The sequence below is a fragment of the Blennius ocellaris genome (genome assembly GCF_963422515.1).
Source record: "Blennius ocellaris genome assembly, chromosome: 8".
Classification (NCBI taxonomy): Eukaryota; Metazoa; Chordata; class Actinopteri; order Blenniiformes; family Blenniidae; genus Blennius; species Blennius ocellaris.
Window position 1 is genome coordinate 3,379,659 of NC_137657.1, and position 23,145 is coordinate 3,402,803.

Sequence of the window (23,145 nt, forward strand, 5' to 3'; positions counted from 1 at the left end):
CTACCTCCTGACAGTACCCCCCCCCCCCCTCCATGATCGGCTTGGAAAAGGTCCAATAAACCTTGACGCCAGCTTCTTAGCGTCTGAGCGGATAGGCAGGTCCCGGGTGGAGAGCCACACACGCTGACCAACCGCGTAAGTTGGTGCGGGAACCCGGCGCCGGTCTGCAAGCCTCTTGCGTTCTGCAGAACACTGCAAGAGCTTGCTTCTGGCCTTGAGCCAAGCGTGCTTGCATCGCCGCACCATTGCCAGAGCTGACGGGACATGAACCTCTGATTCCAGGGCAGGGAACAGAGGAGGTTGGTACCCATACACACACTCAAAGGGAGACAGCCCAGTGGACGAACAGGGAAGGGAATTGTGCGCGTATTCCACCCAGACTAACTGCCTGTACCACGAAGCCGGGCTGTCAGAGACCAGACACCGAAGGATGGACTCCAGCTCCTGGTTCACCCTCTCTGTCTGGCCGTTAGACTCTGGGTGGTACCCGGACGAAAGGCTCACCGTAGTACCCAACAGCCTGCAAAACTCCCTCCAAAACCGAGACAAGAACTGAGGCCCCCTGTTCGAGACAATGTCCCGTGGGAACCCGTGAAGGCGGAACACATGCGTCAACATCACCTCTGCCAGCTCCTTGGCTGATGGGAGCTTCGCTAAGGGCACGAAGTGGGCCATTTTGGAGAACCGGTCCACTACGGTGAGGATGGTGGTAAACCCTTCTGCGTCCGGGAGGCCAGTGACAAAATCAATGGACAGGTCTGCCCATGGTCGGGTGGGTACCGGGAGCGGCTGCAACAGACCAGAGGGGCGAGACCGAGAGGTCTTGTTACGAGCACAAACAGGGCAAGCCCGGAGATACTCACGGACTTCCCTGTTCATTCCTGGCCACCAGAAACGCTGTCTCACCACAAACAGGGTGCGCTGAGTTCCTGGGTGACACGACAGCAGGTTAGTGTGGGCCCATTGAATGACACTAGACCGTACCGGAGGACACACAAACAGGCGGTTGGGAGGACAACCTGGCGGCACCGTCACCCCCTCCAGAGCCCGTCGAACCTGCTCCTCAATCTCCCACGTCACCGCCCCCACCACACAGGTCGGAGGTAAAATTGGCGTGGGGGAATGAGGAGCAGGATCCGGCTCAAAGACCCGGGAAAGGGCGTCAGGCTTCACGTTCTTAGACCCCGGGCAATACAACACCACAAAGTCGAACCGGGTGAAGAACAGAGCCCACCGGGCTTGCCGAGAGTTCAATCGTTTGGCTGACTTGATGTACTCGAGGTTTCTATGGTCAGTCCATGCCACAAGCGGGTGGTCTGCGCCCTCCAGATAGTGCCTCCACTCCTCCAATGCAGCCTTGATGGCCAGGAGCTCTCAATTGCCGATGTCGTAGTTCTGCTCAGCCGGGGTCAGCCGCCTGGAAAAAAAGGCACATGGGTGCAGCCTCCCATCCTCACTGCTGCGCTGAGAGAGCACTGCCCCGACCCCGACATCTGACGCGTCCACCTCCACCACAAACTGCCAACCTGGATCTGCCACACTAAGCACGGGAGAGGAGGTGAACCTGGCCCTGAGCTCAGAAAATGCCTGCTCAGCCGAGGGACCCCAAGAAAATGGGACCTTGGGGGAAGTCAAGGTATGTAGTGGCGCCGCGATGGAACTGAATCCCCTGATAAACCGCCGGTAGAAATTTGCAAACCCCCAAAAAACGTAGCAGTTGTTTGCGGTTACCCGGGGTTGGCCAATCATCTACAGCCCTGACCTTCTCTCTGTCCATCTCCACCCTCCCCTCTGAGATGACGTGTCCGAGAAAAGAAACGGTGGGAGCATGAAAAACACACTTCTCTGCTTTAACAAACAAGTCGTTGCTCAGAAGACGCTCCAAAACATAACGAACATGCTTAACATGACTGGCTAGATCCAATGAAAAAAGCAAATGTCATCGAGGTACACGAACAGAAACTTATTCAATGAGTCTCTCAGCAAGTCATTGACTAGACTTTGGAAAACTGCAGGAGCATTACAAAACCCGAAAGGCATCACCAGATACTCGTAGTGGCCAGAAGGTGTGTTTAACGCCGTTTTCCACTCGTCCCCTTGCCTAATCCAGACCAGGCGGTAAGCATTGCGCAAGTCCAGCTTAGTAAAGACCTTGGCTCCCTGCAGGCGTTCAAAAGCCGAAGTCATGAGGGGTAGTGGGTAGTGGTTCTTAACGGTTATCTCATTGAGGCCCCTGTAATCAATGCACGGCCGAAGTGTCTTGTCCTTCTTCGCCACAAAGAAAAATCCCGCCCCTGCAGGGGAGGACGAGGGTCTGATTATCCCAGCCTTTAAGGCGGACTCAATGTAATCTTTCATGGCCTGATTCTCAGGTTGTGAGAGAGAGTAAATGCGACCCTTGGGAGGAGTGGTACCTGGCAATAAATCAATGGCACAGTCATAAGGACGATGCAGTGGCAGGGACGTCGCCTTCCCTTTGTTGAACACCTCCTTTAGATCGTGGTAGCAGCTGGGAACTCGCTCGAGGTCCGGATACTCAGGAACCTCCACAGCTGCTACCTTAACTGCAGACACTGACCAACAATGTTCAGAACAGTTCCTTCCCCAACTCAAAATTACCCCCGAATCCCAGTCAATATGGGGCTTGTGCAAACATAACCAAGGGAGGCCCAGGATAACTGGGTAGGACGGACTTAAACCTAAATGAAATGAAATCTCCTCAAAATGGGAGGGACCAAACAATAACTGAACAGAAAGAGTCTTTTTATCAATAGAAAATATTTTGCGTCCATCTAAAGCAAAAGCCTTTAAGGGCACTGATAATAGTTCCGTGGGGATATTATGTCTCTCAGCCCACTTAAGGTCCATAAAGTTCTCATCTGCACCAGAGTCAATGAAAACATCAATGTCCAAGGTGGTGTCGGCATACCTCAGTTGAGCCGGCGTGAGTCTTCTTAAAGGCGCAGTGGAGGAATTCTTAAGACTCTCCGGGGCCCTCCTTAACCCAGGTGAGCCTGTCCCTTTAAGAGGACACGCTGCAGCTCTGTGCCCATGCTGACCGCAGTACAGACACAATCCGTTGGTCAGGCACCGATGCCGCTCCTGCGTGGAGATGCAGGTGAGGCCAACCTGCATCGGCTCCTCCGGAGGTTGTGCAGCACTCGGGACCTGCTCCTGCTGTGAGGCGGGATGGAGAGGGGCGTGCTCCTCCCGTGCGCTCCTGGACTCTCCTCCCTGCTGGTCAGTCTGCCTCAGGCGATCACGGACCGTCAGACGATTCTCCATCTTGACCGCCAGGGCGATGAGGGAGTCCAAGTCGTCGGGGAGATCCACCAGGAAGAGCTGGTCGCGAATCGGGCTGGCCAGCCCGTAGAGGAAGGTGTCCCGCAGTGACGCTTCGTTCCAGGTACAGTCCGCGGAGAGAGTGCGGAACTCAATCGCGTAGTCGATCACCAACTTCCTGCCTTGACGCAGCGCTGCGAGCGCTCGAGCCGCATCCTGTCCGTCGGGACGCCGATCGAAGATCCTTGACAGCGCCTCTGCGAACTCGTCCACAGTGTCACACAGCCGGGATCGGTGGTTCCATTCAGCGGTGGCTGAGCGGCGCCTCCGCTCTGCCGGACAGGTGGGAGACGATGTACGCTACCTACAACCTCTCTGTTGGAAACGCGCCAGGCTGCATCTCGAAGTGGAGACCACACTGGACCAGGAAGAGTCGCGAATCCCTGGAGTCCCCCAAGAAGCGCGCTGGGCTTGAGAGCAGTGACGGTGGCTGCAGTTGCTGGCGGCACCGCAGCGGCGGCAGCAACCCGAACCTCTGGGGCCGAGAGACGAGTGATGAGCTGCTGGAGCTGACCGGTGAGTTGGTTCAGTTGACTCTCCACTGACGTGTGTCGGTGTGAAAGGTCGTGGAGACCCGCCGTTGAGTGAGCCAGCTTCCCTGCCGCCCAACTGCTCCCAGCAGCTGGTGACCAGAGTCCGCTGGGTCCATAATGGTTGGTTTGTTCTGTCACGGGTACGGACAGGACCCAAGTGCAGGACTCTGGAGGCAGGCTGAGTTCAATCAAGTCTTTTATTCATAATGACAGCACAGACCGACGAATAGCAGGTTGCTCCTCGACCTGAGGAGCACAGCAGACTTGAACTCCAAATCACTGGACAGGCCGGACGAGACATGGATGACTAACAAACCAACACTGAACAAGCACACAGACAGGGCATATATTGCTGGCAGGGTAATGACTGCAATTGGCCACAGGTGTGGAACAGGACTGCCCAGACCTGTGGCCCGCCCACTCTTAAGGGAGATCCCAGCCTACCTCATGACATTGTAGAGTTATATTTCTTAAAACAAACAAAAAAACTAGTCAAAACAAAACAATCACCACAAAATTAAATCAGTAAATACATAAACACTTTAACTCTGCTCTGACATTATACTTCAATAAAAACCTTGTTTTAATTGATTATTTAAATGTACTGTGTTTTGGAATATGCTGCATCATTATCTAGATTGTTGCATAACTTGGACCTATTTTACTGAAATGCAACGTTCCTTTAATTTGGTCCTAAAATGTGTGTTTTGTTTTGTTTTGTTTTTTTAAGATTTCTGTTCCTTTCAAGGTATAGTTAATTTCTCTTTTTGGAAATGTATTTCAAGCATTGACTACAATTTGCTGTATTTGCTTTATAGATTATCTGCAGAATACTATAATCTACTATGTCATGAAATTTTAAAAATTGCACCTGGCTGAATAATGTTTATGTTTTATTTCTGTCTGATTATTCTTATGACTGTTCTGTAAAATGAAAAGCAACTGGATGTTTGGTTTTCCGGCATTCCCCCAAATTTGAACACATTATGTCAAATTTGAACAAATCTCAGTTAATCACCATATATAATGCTTTGTTGCCCAACAAATCCTTTACTTTGTATAATACAGCAATATTTTAACTTTTGAATGATTGTGTTTTCCAGGTGAAATATTCCTCCACCATTGAACATAAGATTTTCCCTCACTCCATTAATTTCAATGCCATCTATATTAATTGAACAATCAGTGTTTTTCCTCTCTATTATATATATTGTGGTGAGTTTGGCTCGGTTGGTGGAGTGTCCTTGAGCAAAGCACTGCTCCAATTGTGTGGACTGAGTAGCTTCCATGGTAGCCACCTCCAATGGTGTGTGAATGTGTGTGAATGGGTGAATGTGATAAACAGTGCCAAGCGCCAACTGTCATGAGATTAAACCAGCCTGAGCAGTACTATCTAGATGTTAACCTAATTTTCTAGCAAGAGTATAAATTAGCAGGTAGGCAAAAAAAAAAGGCAAAACAACAACAAAACAAAAAGCAAAACAACAACAATGATAATGAAAGCAAAAACAAAACGACACAAAACAAAGAACAAAAAACATGATTTTGATAATTGAAAGAACAATAGCAGAAAATAAGAAAAATCAGCAGCAAATCTCATCAATGAGGAGTGGAAGTGTGTGTGTGTGTGTGTGTGTGTGTGTGTGTGTGTGTGTGTGTGTGTGTGTGTGTGTGTGTGTGTGTGTGTGTGTGTGTGTGTGTGTGTGCGTGTGCGTGTGCGTGTGTGTGCGTGTGTGTGTGTGTGGTTTGTCCACTGGGTGTGAATGGAACTGTTGTGGGGGGGCCCGCAGTACCACCCCGGGACCCGAGGCCACCAGGGCTGGACGCCGCCACTCCGGCATGCGGCAGCCCCCCAGACCCAGGGAGGCCCCGACAAACCACCCTGGAGAGCCATGTGCCAAGATTGCAAGATCTCCTTCGGAAACTGGTCGTTCACACTGAAGTGAGTCCCTCGCAGTTTCCTGGCGCGGAAACCGACGGAGACTTCACCAGGTCTTTCTGCTTGAAATGTTCAAACTTAGCGATGATGGGCCGCGGGTGCTGGTTGTCCTGTCGTCTCCCTCCCAGGCGCTGGTTGTCCTGTTGTCTCCCTCCCAGACGGTGGACGGGGGGCTGGTTGTCCTGTCGTCTCCCTCCCAGGCGCTGGTTGTCCTGTCGTCTCCCTCCCAGACGGTGGACGGGGGGCTGGTTGTCCTGTCGTCTCCCTCCCAGGCGGTGGACGGGGGGCTGGTTGTCCTATCGTCTCCCTCCCAGGCGCTGGTTGTCCTGTCGTCTCCCTCCCAGGCGCTGGTTGTCCTGTCGTCTCCCTCCCAGGCGCTGGTTGTCCTGTCGTCTCCCTCCCAGGCGCTGGACGTGCGCGAAGGTGATTTTATTCACGGTGTCCACGGGAAGCTTCAGGTGCTCCTGGATAAATCCTCGCAGCGATGTTTCCGCGTTTTCCTCCTCGCGTTCTGGAAGTCCCGTGGAGACGAGGTTGTCTCTCATACTCCTGCTTTGAAGACCCAGGATGGATTCCTTCATCTTCTTGTTTTCCTGTGTCAGTCCGTTTAGTCCCTAGTTCAGCAGGTCCACCTCACTTCTCAACCCCTGGTTCTCTGTTGTGAGGTCCGTTACCTGTTGTCGGCTGAATTCCAGCGACTCCCAAAGTGCTTGAATTTCACGGTGGAGCACCTCCACCAGGGCGAGACGGGCATCGACGCTGGACAGCTTGGTGTTGATGCTGTCCAGGATGTCCTCAAACTGTTTGGATGGTGAAGGAGCCGCTGTTAGAGAACTTTCAGCACGGCTCCTCTTCGACGATGAGGTCTGCGTAGTCTTGGACATGACGAGACGGTCGTAGCACTTGTCCAAGTAGGCTTGAAAGTAGGGATGTCCGATAATATCGGCGGGCCGATATTGACTTAAAAATGTAACATTTGGAAATATCGATATCGGATTTTTACAACCGATATTGGAATTTCCGAGTCTGCATGAATGCAGCATGGGACGTTTACGGGCGCGCGCTTGATGACGTTTAACAACAACAAATACAACATGCTGGACTCGTGGCTAAGAAGGAGAAGCCCGGTGAATGAAATGTCCGTGGAGGACTGGAGGCTCCACCAGGCCCTCTTCCCTGCTGGGCCAGTACCTGACTGCACCCTGCACCAGTGTTGACAGTGAACCACTGTTCAGCACTGGTACCAGTACCTGACTGCACCCTGCACCAGTGTTGACAGTGAACCACTGTTCAGCACTGGTACCAGTACCTGACTGCACCCTGCACCAGTGTTGACGGTGAACCACTGTTCAGCACTGGTACCAGTACCTGACTGCACCCTGCACCAGTGTTGACAGTGAACCACTGTTCAGCACTGGTACCAGTACCTGACTGCACCCTGCACCAGTGTTGACGGTGAACCACTGTTCAGCACTGGTACCAGTACCTGACTGCACCCTGCACCAGTGTTGACGGTGAACCACTGTTCAGCACTGGTACCAGCACCTGACTGCACCCTGCACCAGTGTTGACAGTGAACCACTGTTCAGCACTGGTACCAGTACCTGACTGCACCCTGCACCAGTGTTGACAGTGAACCACTGTTCAGCACCAGTACCTGACTGCACCCTGCACCAGTGTTGACAGTGAACCACTGTTCAGCACTGGTACCAGCACCTGACTGCACCCTGCACCAGTGTTGACGGTGAACCACTGTTCAGCACTGGTACCAGTACCTGACTGCACCCTGCACCAGTGTTGACGGTGAGCCAGTGTTCAGCACTGGTACCAGTACCTGACTGCACCCTGCACCAGTGTTGACAGTGAACCACTGTTCAGCACTGGTGCCAGTACCTGACTGCACCCTGCACCAGTGTTGACAGTGAACCAGTGTTCAGCACTGGTACCAGTACCTGACTGCACCCTGCACCAGTGTTGACAGTGAACCACTGTTCAGCACTGGTGCCAGTACCTGACTGCACCCTGCACCAGTGTTGACAGTGAACCAGTGTTCAGCACTGGTACCAGTACCTGACTGCACCCTGCACCAGTGTTGACAGTGAACCACTGTTCAGCACTGGTACCAGTACCTGACTGCACCCTGCACCAGTGTTGACAGTGAACCACTGTTCAGCACTGGTACCAGTACCTGACTGCACCCTGCACCAGTGTTGACGGTGAACCAGTGTTCAGCACTGGTACCAGTACCTGACTGCACCCTGCACCAGTGTTGACAGTGAACCAGTGTTCAGCACAGGTACCAGTACCTGACTGCACCCTGCACCAGTGTTGACAGTGAACCACTGTTCAGCACTGGTACCAGTACCTGACTGCACCCTGCACCAGTGTTGACAGTGAACCAGTGTTCAGCACTGGTACCAGTACCTGACTGCACCCTGCACCAGTGTTGACAGTGAACGACTGTTCAGCACTGGTACCAGTACCTGACTGCACCCTGCACCAGTGTTGACAGTGAACCAGTGTTCAGCACTGGTGCCCACATCATTGATGAGAAGAGAAATCTCATACATTGCTGAGATGCTGAGATGCTTGTATTCATACAGAACAATCTCCCTCTTACACATGAGGACATGGGAAAAGAAATAGACCAGTTATATGGACGAGTCAACTTCAGTCTTTGTTTTTGTTGCACTTTAAAGGAGGGCTGTTTTAATTTTGTGAGCATTTCTGTGCCTTTCTTGTTTATATTTGCACTATTTTGTTCCTCTTAAAAGAGATTGAGCCCAGTTTGAGTCTATTATTTGACAAGTTGTGGCCAGTTATTCATTCATTGACTGTTTACAACTAATGGACTGAAGATATGCCTCTTCCTTTTTTTTTATATTGTCTGTGGTGTTGTTGAGTTTGTTGTTGAGGTTTCTCTCTAACACTAAATAAATATGGCACTTTTTTCCATAATTTAAGTTGTTGTTCTCTTAGTTTCCTCAGTGTGTACATTTGGAAAGCCATGTTTGATTCACATATGCATCCAGTGGGGCATCACAATAAAATTAGGCATAATGTGTTAATTCCACAGTAGGAGATATTTTATGTTGTTGTTACCTAACAGTTTTGATGTAAAAAGCCAGCATATATCGGTATCGGTGATATCGGTATCGGTGATATCGGTATCGGAAATTAAGTAAAGTAAGTAAGTAAAACTTTATTTATAGAGCGCCTTTCTCAGACCAAGGTCACAAAGCGCTTCACATTTTTAGTAAAAAAATTAATAAAACTTACATTAAGAGTTGGACAATATCGGAATATCGGATATCGGTAGAAAAGCCAATATCGAGCATCCCTACTTGAAAGTCTTCTATTGTGTCCTCTTCCAGCGTTATAATTCAGCTTAATTTACCCTTTGTTTCTTTGTTTAGTTTAGTTTGGTTTGTTGTTGTTGTTTTTTTCCCCTCGGTAGTCAGAAAAGTTTGCTTTACAGCCTGGGTGCCATGTTAGATTGCGCTCAATTCCGTCACACTGGAATCACTCACTGCACATGCTCCCACTCCCACCATTTATTTAACATTCTACCGCCACATCCATGAGGAGCTCCGCTTGTTTATTGGTCCAAATTAACGAGCCGTACTCCATTATTACTGAACAGGAACTAACTCACACGATTTGTGATGGCGTGTTTTCTCCACGATTCTGATTGGCTAACATGACTTCATGCTTCTCGTTACACTGCCCCCTCCAGGTTTGGCCAGGGTTACATGCAGGTCCGTGCCAATGAAGATTTTTTTTTGTAAACCGAGAGGGGAAATATGCGTTTTTGCACAAAAATTCAACAATCAAGGCAACTTGTCCCTTTCTTTTGATCAGAAGCCATTTTAGTTCCTGCTCCAAATATGGAAGGCCAGGAAATATCACCTGGAAGTAAAATGTTGTTTACTTCACTCACTGCCCTGCAGCGTGTTCAGCAATCACCCAAATAACCAATTTCCTGTCTGTTTTCAGCGTGTACAGTGAACCATGAGTGTGTTCTTTCCTCCCTCTGATGCTCCTGTGGAGCCAGCATTAAAGTTTACCAGTTAAACGCCCTCTTTTTGCTGCTGTCCACCCGGTGCTTTGTGGTGAGTAATCACCTTCCCACCTGCAGACGCGCCTGCCGTATGGAGGGGGAGCGCGTGTGTGTGTGTGTGTGTGTGTGTCTGTGATTTATGACTACACACCTTTGAATGGGTTGTGTTTTTCTACCTCACAGGCTGCCTGTTGCCCACGCTGCTCCTCTCTCCTTTCCACTGTCTTCTGTGTGCACATTTACGTCACATTTTAAACACGAACACAGGTTTATTCCATCTAGTTTGATTTGGACTAAGTAAACTAATCACAACTGATTTCCATCCATCTTCTACCCCAATTATCCTGTCCATGGTGGCGGTTCGTTGGAGTCGATTCCAGCTCACTGTGGGAGAGGGCAGGCTACACCCTGGAGGTCCCCCGTCTATCACAGCGAGGTGAAAGGACCAACCACTACACCACCACGCCACCACGCGGCCTGAACTGATTTATTAATATTAAAGGCCTAGTGAAATGAAAATTAGACCCCCAAAACACTCTGGCTATTGCTTCTAGGGACAATTTTATGCTAACTGGCCCAAGGGTAAAATGTTAAGACACGGCAATCTGTGAGAAAATAGCCGATAAACAGCGCTAGTTTCGCTGCTCGGTGAACCGCTTCTGACCAGACTGGAAGGAGCAGACGATATGTGCGTGATGTCACGAGTTGGACACACGCTGTGCCCAAGTTGTGTTTACATTATGGCGGATCGGAGTTTTGACGATGAAGAGGGTGAATTTAATGATATTTCATCATCATCGGGCATTTCAAATCCAGTTATTGATGAAGAAGACTGTACGGATTTCTTACCTCATAAGATCACTATTTATGTTTTGGTTGGCTATCGATAATGATTAATAATTATTAATAATGTTATTGAAATTTAATCTGATCTGTATCAGATACCTCAGAGCTCCAACTGTCTCAACAGGAAATGATAGCCAATTCAGTTATATCAGTCTCATAAGATATACTAAACAGTTAATTCGGAATTTGAATTACCGTGTTTTCCACACTATAAGGCACACCAGATTATAAGGCACACCTACATTGATTGACATAATTTACAACTTTGTTCATATATAAGGCACACCGCATTACAAGGCTCATGGAATAGACCAGTGGTCATCAACCTTTATAGTTCAAAGCCATTAGGTTACATTTTCCACTGATTCTAACACCCAGAGAGGTGCACACACTTTATTTTGATAGTTCACCTGCAGCCTATGCCAGGAGGACACTACACACAAAACCTTCTTCACTACTGGTTGACAACTTACAACTACCGGTAATAATAATAATAATAATAAACTAAACTACATGAACTAAGCAACAAAAACACAACACAACACAATTATTACCGACACCACAAACCAAATATAACCCCCAATAATTGCATTTAAAACACCACAAACAGAAACTCCCATAATTCATTGCAGCTATCGGCTGCACTGAGGAGCTCAGGATGCAAGGCATGATGGGAATTCATGTTTTGTGTTGTTGGAGGTTATTGTGGGTTGTTGTTGGGCTTGGTGTTGTGTTGATTGTGTTTATGTGTTTTTGTTCCCCAGTTTAGGGAGTAATTATTTCATCTAGTTTATTTTGGTTTGTTAGAATGTTGGTGTGCAACCATGAGTGATGAAGGTGTTGTGTGGAGTGTCGTCCGCTCTGAAGATCCAGTTGAGAAGTTAGAGTTGTCAAAATAAAAGCTTCTGGTTGTTCAGCTGTCAAATAGCAGTCTCGAGTAGAGCAATTCTTCCATATATAAGGTGCACTGGGTTATAAGGCGCACTGACAGCTTTTGAGGAAATTTGAGGTATATAGGTGCCTTATAGGGCGGAAAATATGGCAATAGTCAAATTAATTACAATTACCAGAATTAACAGTAAAGCTTGAAGAATTTTGGAGTTCTTGACACAGAAGAGGTCGACATTTCATTCACCTTTGTGCACATGAATCAAACAGAAAGTATGATTCCAAAAATTATATTTATTTACAATGAAAACAAATAAACAGATTCTAACTACCTATATACAGCTTGGTGTGTGTGTGTGTGTGTGTGTGTGTGTGTGTGTGTGTGTGTGTGTGTGTGTGTGTGTGTGTGTGTGTGTGTGTGTGTGTGTGTGTGTGCGCGTGTGGAGAGAGAAAGAGAGAGAGAGAGAGTTGGAGGGAGTGTGTGTGTGTGTGTGTGTGTGTGAGACGTGTGATGGAACTACAAAACAAGATGGCGGGTCACAAGAAACTACATTGAAATGGAGGTTATCAGAGAGCAGGAAGTCTGTCCTGGGTCTCGACCATGTGCTGGAAACAATGGAACATGGAAGCTAGCCTTAGCATCTGCTTCCGGTGTGTCTCTGCTAAAGGACCATTTCTAGAATGAGTTGATGTGAATGTGATTTGTCTTGTAAAACGTCAGGAGTCGTCAGATGGTGTTCAGTTACTGTGTGATGTTGTCTTTGATGTGATATGTGTAGGATTGTGAGTTAACTAGTTAGTAAAGCAAAGATTAGCATGCAGACCCTGTGTCTGTGGCAGAGCTAACGTTGGTTTATAGGTTGATAACTGCTCCTAATATCATTATCTATAGAACTCAATCACTGTAACACAATCAACACATCTTCATAAAAGTTAAACAGTTCTATCATAGCATCAGGTTTAACTAATCTCAGGTAAAGCCCAGTTGTTACCACTTCCTTGAAGGAGTTCAGTTGTTGTCCTGCTGGAGGGAAGCTGGTGTCTTCTCCTGTAGTTAGCACCTCCTGCTAACTGTGGTTGCTGGTTCTGCAGGCTGAGGAGAAGAAGATGAAGTTGATGTTTCAGGAGTCCTTCTTTGCAGCTCCTGGTTGTTCCTTCTGTCCAGACTGAGGAGCTGGTCGCTCAGGTCTGTGATGGTTTTCCTGCTGGTTGAGGAAAACACAAAGAAGTTCTGTGAGGCGTCGTTTCCCTGGTCCGTCCTGGAGGAACCGGTTGGTTTTCCTGGTTGATGGGAGATTAGACTCTGGGCACTGGTCTCTGGATCAGGGGAAGTTCTGACCCTCGTGGGCGGGTCAGCCGAGGAGTTGAGGAGTGAAGGCCCCTGGTTGGAGGCCTCTGGTGTTAGATGTATGCTAACACTGGGTGTGCTGCCTCCTCGGGGTCTTCGTTGCAAGAGAGAGAGTAGACTGGCTTCGCAGCCTTTTGTTGAACGTGTGGATTCAGAGGTGTCAAAACCTGGAAGCTTCAACCAATCAGTGACTGGCTGAATGCATGGGGAAGTGTCTTGTGAGCAGAAAGGGGGGGGGGGAAGGTCCTGCGAAAGGTCCCCCCCCCCACTAGGTGTGAAAGACAATCACATTCCTGGGTCAGAATTCATATGTCATGACTGCGTATCATGACAAATTAATATTGTCTTTCCCCAGTAATGGACAAACTTTCTGTGGTCCTGTGAGATCCCAACAAGACACAGAATGGGTCGTTCTGCCTTTGGTGACCCCGTTTTGAACATGTTTGAGGAAGCAGAAGACTGTTCGTTCCTGTCTACTCAGCCTCAGCAGCCGGCAGTTTTCACCGCAGCTTTGAGGCGGACTTTTGGCAGAATGACCCGGCTTCGTGGATCATGTCGAAGCGCTTTTCCGACTGCGCGGAATCACCGAAGATGAGTCCAGGTATTACCTGATCGTCGCAGTCTTAGATCAGCAGTCCACTCGTCGGGCCATGCAGCTGTTGTGCAAAACTGCAATTGATTTTGGTCATTATGATTTTAAAAACCAAAAGAAAACTCAAACGAGCAAAATCACCACCCTCACAGACTGACAGTGACAGCAGTTGTGACTAGTCTCAGGAAGATTCAAGTGTACATGAAGTGAAGCGCATCATTTTTCATTTCAGAAAGGATTTATGTTTACACAGCAACGTTTTGAAAACTTGTTAATTTACCCGGAAATGGTAGAAACGTTAAAAATAATGTTGTTGGCATGCCAGGCCATGTGGCTGCTGCCAATGAGACATGAGACGTCAAATGAGATGGGGGGGGGGGGGGGGGGGGGGGTTGGCATAGGCGGCAGGCCTTCAGCCTGGAGACGAGGAGACGTAGCGTTTTTCAAAAAGTAGTGTTTTCCTCCCATTTCCATGGAGATAGTTTGAGGATTTTCGAAAAGTCGCACCTTGAGAGAAGACATCAACAGTGCATTTTCATGTCAAAAGACATGTAAAACACGTTTTCACTTGAAAACGCTGTGGTTTAAATGCAGCTGTTTGCGATTTATGTTCTGCTTCTCAGCCTTGGGAGGGAAACTGAGAGCGAATAGTCCAGTTTTTTAATGTGCTCTCATTTGAGTGTCTCTGAGGGCGAGAAGTGACAGGTCTTCACATTTGTTGTTCGGATTGTCGCGTTGTCGAGTGATTAAATGAATTCCTGACAAATCGCAAAGAAGAAAGAAACACAATCTGCTGTTTGTCTGTTTGTTTCTATTGTGTTAACCGGGATCAGCCGCAACAGCTGCTGAACAAACGGTCCGGGTAAAGCCAAGAGGAAAACACACACACACAGATTTCGAGAGTTGTGAAAACGCTCTTTTCGGCAGCAGTAAAAGCGAGATCTGATGACATGTGATGTGCTGTGACAGCACCGAGGTGGAAGGTGTGGAAGTGTAAATAAGACACATGACAGCGAGAACAATCTTCTTCATCATCATCATCCTTATCGTGCACTGGGGATCTTTGGCTCTGAAGAGCAAACCTTGTGCAAAACTCTTCTTTTGAATTGAATTGTCTTGAATCGTCTCAATCGAACCTCGAAAGGGATTCGTCCTCTGACACGACAGCTCGTTCCACTCAGTCCTGTCGGCGTTGCCACACGATACAGATGGTGGCTGAATTTATCTTCTCTGACACGTCCCTCACAGCCACGCCTCCTCTTGGAATAACAGTGTTTTCAGGTGTGTCGACTGACTCTGAAAGCAGATGAAAAACACTCGTAGAGCTGTAATTGACACGGATGTGCGCCACTCACGGGTCTGTAGAGCTGTACACAAGCTTTGTCCTTCAATTATGGTATGAAGCACATGTGAACGTGCCCTTTTAAAGCTGTTCTTCAGGCCCGGTGTTGATATATGATTGCACATTATGAGCCATAATGAGGAGTATCAATTACATACAGTTTTGTTTGTTGAAAAAGTGGGATGAAACTTCCCCCCCTTGTTGGCTCCCCAGCACAGATTTTGGTACTTCGCTGTGCAGTACGAGCCATTACGTATCCTAATAACCACATAAATCAGGAATCTTGTGTGTAGCGAGCGGCGCTAAAAATGAACAAACCGTTTTATAGTCGGAGAACCTTTAACGGCTCTAATTACATCGAGCTATCACTACGTGCATTGTTGGCGGAGGAGGCGTTCAGGAGCTCGGAGGGTTGAAATGCAAAAGGATTACGTCAAACTGTTGCAAATCTTTTTCAGGGATTAGGGAAGCTTAAAGTCAGGAGAAAACCCAAGGGTGTCTTCTCCTGGTGTGTATGTGTGTATGTGTGTGTGTGAGACGTCTGCTTTCCTCCTGCAGACGACACACAGCGCAGGTGAGCACAAACACAGAAACATGTGTGCAAACACGGCGTTACACCGAGGAGCTCGAGCACAAACCAGCTTTTTCTCCTCGTTTTCAGCACATGTCCATATGTGATGGGATCAAATCCTTCTGTATGGGCCTCGTGTGTCTGTGTATGTGTGTGTGAGTGTGTGTGTCGTTGAGGTGTGAAGAGATGGCAGCTCACACCAATAGGCTTAATCTTCGAGATGACCCTCGGGGTCAAACCCATTCTCTTGGACGTGTCCCTTATTGCAGCAGGCAGTTTAGAGGCTCATCCACAGTCAATCCCGGTTAAAGCGTGAAGGATCCAGCGGCTATCAGACAGTGTGGCCATCACATCACGTCTGCGTCTGTCTCAGTGTGGCTGACAGCGGAGGCAGAGCGCTTTCAGAGAGAGAGGGGCTGACAGCTGTCACACATGTAGTGTGGATGACAGACAGGTGGACACACACACACACACACGCATGCACGCACGCACACACACACATGCACGCACGCACGCACACACACACACACACACACACACAGGACAAGGCTGATGGACTGATTAATGAACCGCCAGGTGGGCAGGCGGAGGGCACTGAAGATGCTCACACGGAGGGCACAGGTGCATCGGTCAAGGCTGCAGTCGGGTCGTTGGGGTTGTGGTGTGAAGACAACAGAGATGACGGCGGAAACACAGTGGAAATAGCAAGCCATTACAATGAATGATAAGCTCTTAATGTGCGACCACACAGACATGGAGTTTGTCCAGGTGCTGCCCTTTGTGTGTGTGTGTGTGTGTGTGTGTGTGTGTGTGTGTGTGTGTGTGTGTGTGTGTGTGTGTGTGTGTGTGTGTGTGTGTGTGTGTGTGTGTGTGTGTGTGTGTGTGTGTGTGTGTGTGTGTGTGTTTGCATTGGGACAATACACCCATGAATGACAGACTTTGTGTCTGTTAAGCGACGCCTCCCTGTATTGAAAATATAACATAACATTTACATCCATTCAGTTATGATCAGAGAATTCAATCTCACATATTACCATTTTCCATTATATATATATATATATATATATATAAAATCAGATCTGTTTCAGCTTTTAAACCCTCTTGCATATGGGTCAGTATGTCAATAATTGGCACATTTCATATTAACAGCCGGCCTGGCTTCAAATCAATCCTTGTGACTGTTGAGTGGCTCAGTTGCTAAAGTGGATATTCTCAATCAGGCAGTTGAAGGTTAAAATCTTTGCCGATGTCTATATGTCAAAGGTGTTTTGGGCAATATGATTTCATCAGAAACAATAGGAAAGCTGCACAGATTCTACGCGAAGCAACTTAATGAGACAAAAGGGCAACGACCTACATCCCTGAATGAAACAACAATCTGATTCCAAAAGTGTCAAACTAATTTTTGTTCAGGAGCCACATTCAGTCCAATTTCATCCGAAGTGGGCTGAGCCAGTGAAATAGCCATAATAACCTTTAGATTTAAACTTTAATGTTTCTCTTTGTTGTGGTGCAGAGTATACGTGATGAAAATATCTACAGTTTCACAAAGCCAAACAATTACTGCTGAAAATGACTACGATCTCAACATGAAGTCAATTTTATTGAAACCTTCTGGTGCAAAATACAAGGAAACATCCAGAAAACTTCTCCAGCTTTTTGCAAACCCCCCTGACAGCACGGCTATGAGGGTAGTTTTATAACAACCAGGCAGCTGCTTTCATGGCAGCATCACTGATACCTCAGCTCAGGTCTGAGTGTTGTGTCGCTACTCTTAAGAAATCTGTTTTAAAAAATCAATGTGTTTCGCAATTTGCTTTGTAGTACATTGGACGAAATGGAAACCCTTGCAGGCTGGTTTTGGCTCATCGGCCTTGTATTTGGCGCTCTATACAGAGTGTAGAAATCCATTGTGAAATCACAATCTCATTCGGTATTTAGTTTATCAATATTTTGATGCAGTTATTGTATGAATTCAAGCTTTTCAAGGAATCTCATGTCAGGTAGGCAGTTTTTAGGAAATTTTCAAACTTTTGGTTTTTCTTCATATTTCAATATCACCAACTTCATCATGTATGGACGGTGAATTTTCGCCAGGATGGCGAGTTTGTGTCAGCAACACTAGAAGTCAATGTCTGATTAAATCAGTATGACATCTGTGGTTTGTGGTTGTCACACAGACAAACGTTATATTTAACACCCAAAATGAATAGAATTATCTTAAATGTTCTGCTCTGTTCATGTCGCTACACTGACTGCCTGTACATTTTAGGATTCATTTTAAAATCCTTTCATTTTCTCTTGAATATGTGAACAGCCTTCCTCCAGCCTGCCTGTCTGGGCTGATCCAGACATATTGCCCCGGTCGCTCTTTCAGGTCAGCTGGTCAGCTGCTCCTGAGAAAGCCTAAAACCAAGTATAAGCTGAGGGGAGACCAAGCCTTTGCAGTTCTTACCTCGAAGCTGTGGAATGACGTTTCCCTTTCCATCAGGCAGGCACCCTGCCTCCTGTTCTCTTTGGGCTTTGACTTTATAATCTATAAGGTGTTCACCTACATTTGTATCCCTTTTAATTTGAGTTAACTGTGTTTCTTTTATCATATTGTCTATATCTGTTATCTATTTTATGTGACTACGTAAACTGTGCACTTTTACATCTTATTTATGTTTTGCACATCACTTTGGTCAAATGTAGTGTCTTTAAATGTGCTTTTTAAATACAATGGTAGGTACCTAAGGAGCAGGATTACTATTGCAACAACCCATCATCAGTAGGGTTAAACTAACCTGTCTCACAACGGTCTAAACCCAGCTCACGTTCCCTATTAGTGGGAGAACAATCCAACGCTTGGTGAATTCTGCTTTACAATGATAGGAAGCCCCGACATCGAAGGATCAAAAAGCGACATTGCTATGAACTCTTGGCCGCCATAAGCCATAAGTGAAAACAGCATAAACATCAAACATGATCTATTGAAAATGAATCATCCAAGTGAGTGAAGAGTAGTAATTAAAATGTTGTCACATGTGCAGATTTGCTGGAACTCGTGTGTACAAACTGTTGATTATGCTAGATGTTTCCATGACAGTAGTAACACTGGCCACCAGACTTAGATTAATAAAAAAGGATTTAAATTAAAACCTTTTCATTATGTCACTTTCTATAGCTTCAGAAATACAATTAATGTTATGATTTCTATTTCTGCTTTCTACACCGAGGCTCAGATTTGTAAGTGTTCGCATGTTTGAGAATCCAGAGGAACACAATCTTTAGACAATATATAAGAACAAATCCGCTCTCCTGAATTATTTATTGAAAAAATAACTCTGAATTACTTGAACAGCATTGAGAACCCTTAAATTTCCCTGTTGACACTTAAAAAAATATTGACTGGGTGGAATTTTTCTGACCGCCATTTAGCTTTTTTTTTTTTTTTTGAAATCCAGACTTTTTAAGTCATCGGAAGCAAAACACGAAAGTGGAAAATGTTGCCACTGAGGATAGTTTTGGAGCAGACGTCTCCTCTCTCTCGCCCTTCCAGAGTAATGATGCCGGTTTATTTCGGCTGGCCGCTGGTAAAAAGCATCTGAGCCAAAGCATTAGTTTTCCCAAAGCTTTCCCTGATAGAGACAGATGGTGTCCATTTAGAAGGTCCCATGGAAGTGTGTTATTTCTGGTGCTTACAACACCACACAGACATCAATACACACCGGGGAAACGTCCGGTCGCTCGCACACGCCGGGGAGATGCAGACGCCCAGCGGCGCCTGCATCTGTGCGCACATGCAAACACCATAGTAAACATGTACGACTCATGCAAATGCTCACATGCACAGCATAGAAGAGTGCAAAGAGAAATCTATCTATTTATCTATTTATCTATCTATCTATCTATCTATCTATCTATCTATCTATCTATCTATCTATCTATCTATCTATCTATCTATCTATCTATCTATCTATCTATCTGTGTGTTTCTTTGCAGCGTGTGAAAGTACAATGTCACACCTTTTCATGCAGCCCTCTTCTTTCAGGAGCCGGGTGTAAATATCAGCTTTTACGGCGGCCTCAATCCCTCCCTCCACCGCTCCCCCCTCCTGTTTTCCAGCATTGGAGCTATGAAAATAAAGGCAAACGAAATTCTGCTGATGCATAAAATGAGGATGGGAAAGGCACACAGTAGCACCTGGTGGCATAGCATCAATTGGTGGCTGTTAAATAGCTCCCTGTTTGTGCCAGCTGCTGCATTGTTGGACTGAGACAATATGAGAGTTCCAGTAGCAGGGCTCGCCACTGGCTCAGCTGGGTGTGTGTGTGTGTGTGTGTGTGTGTGTGTGTGTGTGTGCGTGCGTGCGTGCGTGTGTGTGTGTGTATAGCCTGACCTCAACCCCCCCCACCCACATGGGGTATTTTTGCTGTTTTCTGGACCTCACTTGACCAGTGTGAGAGACTTTCTGGATTCATGTCACAACAATCGCATTCAAATCGAAACACTTTATTCAAAGCAGCAGGGTTTAGTTCCTGATGCAGCACACCACACACACACACACACACACACACACACACACACACACACACACACACACACACACACACACACACACACACACACACACACACACACACACACACACACACACGCTGGCTGCAGGCTGGCGCAGTGAAACCACGCCGCTGCTCATAGACGTGCTCTGTGTGGAGTTTCTCTGCAGGGGCCGCACGAGGAGACGGTAATTGCTGCTCGGCAATGCATGCTTTCACGCTTCATCGGTTTGTCATTTTTCAAAGTGTGATATTTTCTCTTTCATGATGTGATCCACACCAGAGAGCTGCCTCCTCCACAGACACTGCCTGTCTCCGACTAATGCACCGCAATATTACTGATGATGATGATGATGATGAGGAGGGTGATGGGGAGGCGGAGGAGGACGCCGCCACCACAATCCACAGTCATTTGAGGTCTTTCTCTCTATTGTGAAGCGGTTTTTCAAATTAACTACAAATTATAAATCAACCTCACATTTTATTTGTATTGCAATGACATGCAGCATCATTACCCACAGTTCTTTTGTCCAGGATCATGAAGCACGGAGATTCACACAGCGTCAACTGTAGGTTCAGAAATACTAATGCTTCTAAAATATTACACAATTTCACGTTTTGCTGCTCCAACTTTTTAACTTTATTTTATTTACGTTTACTTGTAAATGAATTGTACCTTGCTCAATCATTCACTTCTTAAATTTGCTACATGAGATCCATCGATTGGGTCACCAGCGATTCAACTATTCATATCAATTCCATTTTATTGTGAGAAAAAAAAATAGTATAGATCTACAGCAGCTTCACTAGAAAATGATCCAGGGTGTCCTGAAGCAGCTCGAACTGTAAGTCTGAAGCCTATCATTCAAAGTAGTATGTGAGCCTGAAAGCTGAAAACTTTGACTCCCATTCTTTTAGAAAACCAAGAAAGCCAGGGGGCAGCACTCTGAGAACCAAGTGTTCTTCTTTGGGACTAAAGGCTCTTTTATGCTTGACGCAGCTGCGAGCTCCACGCGGCAGCCAAATTATGTAATTTTGTCCGCCACACCCCTTCAAATTTTTTTGACTACGCAGACGAAGACATGCAGCAAAAAAAGTGGAGCTTAAGAGGAGGAAGCCCAAGACTTGGTTATAAAGACACAAAAAGCGTAAAGCTGCACATCCACACTGAAAACACAAGATGTGACTAATAGATGTCTGTTTACTTCAGTGTCAGACTTCAGGAGAGGGAAAATATCATTTGAAACAATAGTGGCATGCTCCACTCCACTCTCCACTGCAGGATCACCTGCTGGTGTCACAGAGAAGAAGTCTACTTCTTTTGCTCTAATTTAACACTGTGGTGGAAGTGTTTGCAACGCACTGCCCCCAGCAATTTGGGAGCAGGAGCTGCACATAAACACGTTCTCTCATGCTGATTCCGCATGTCGAAGTTCTGTACGTCACGCACGGGCATCAAGCATGAAAGTCTTAACCATTCTTTAAAGTACAATGACACCTGGTTGTTCTCTCCTGCTGGTTCCTGTCACTGCTCACACTGCAGCATTTTGAATCAATTGAAGACTTTTTAAGCTGTTTTTCAGAGGCTGGTAAAAACTTCATACCAGGCTTATAATACATAAAGACACTACAAACCAACAACCATTCAATCCCAGCTTACAGTGGCTGAAGACAGCTCACTAACCCAGAGACACACAGTCCCACAGTCATCTGCTCTGAAGAGCCTGAAATGCATATTATCCAGGGGAAATGTCCAAATTCCACACGAAACACCAGGATGAGACTTGAACCCACAACTTCTACACTGTGAGGAGAGAGCAGTAGCCACTACACCACCGTACAGAGTCCAACAAGCCATAATCCAGGGGTGCCAAACACATTTTTGTTTGGGAGCCACACGCAGCAGGAGCGGTAAAATAAAGCCTTAAAAACCTTTGAATTCAAACTTTAAACTACTTGTTTGTTGTGCTGCTGAGTATACATGATGAAAATGTCTATATTTTCATAAAACCAAATTATTACGACTACAACTACGATGACTACGATCTCAATATGAAGGCAATTTTGATTAATGAAATGTCCATAAAGCTTCTCTTATGCATGCATAAAAAAGTCACATTGACAACATGGCTTTGAGGCTAGTTTGATAGCAACAAGGCAGCTGTAGCTTTCAATGCAGCATCAGTAATATCTCAGTGTGTGTTGTGTCCACTACTCTTAAGTTGTTGTTGAAAAAAATCTGTGTTTTCTGTGATATTTTTCTGATTTGCTTGGTTGGATTGAAGCTTCTTTTGGGCCTGTTTTGGCCCACGAGCCTTCTGTTTGACACCCCTGCCTTACACACAAAGTTCCGTCATGACACAACAACCAGGCTGCTATTGCCTTTGAATCCTGTCTACCTTCTAATGAAGATGGAATGCACCACCATCTTATTCTAGCTGCTGGGTACACCACTTTTTTTCTCTTTGGGCCTCTCACACTCATTTCTGGTGATTCCTCACACTGCTTCTCAATGTTTCACAAGCTACAGTCTCTGGTCTGTTGAATGCTGTGGACAAATATACCTAAACTCCATAGGAAATGCTCCTGTTGAAATTCAAACTTTTATACATTTACAATGTTTTAGCAAAGATGTGGACTGACTGGCGAACGGTCCAGCTCCAGCACCCTGCCACCCTGTGTCACGGCTGGGCGCCAGCGTGTGGAGTGTCCTGAAACCAGAAGCAGACCTCAAGCAGAAAGTTGTTTGCAAACAGTAAGGTTTATTGAGGGAACAGGGAAAGGGGAGCTGGAACGGTGACGGGACCCGGGGAACTCCGGGGAGCCTCTTGGAACCGGGACGGGACCCGGGGGGGAATCTCAGGGGGCCTCTTGGAACCGGGACGGGACCCGGACGGGGAACTCTTGGGACGGAACCGGGACGGGACCCGGACGGGGGACTTCTTGGGACGGAACCCAGACGGGGAACTTCTTGGGACGGAACCGGGACGGGGAACTTCTTGGGACGGAACCGGGACGGGGAACTTCTTGGGACGGAACCGGGACGGGACCCGGACGGGGAACTTCTTGGAGCCGGCGTCGGGACCCGGACGGGGAACTTCTTGGAGCCGGCATCGGGACCCGGACGGGGAACTTCTTGGAGC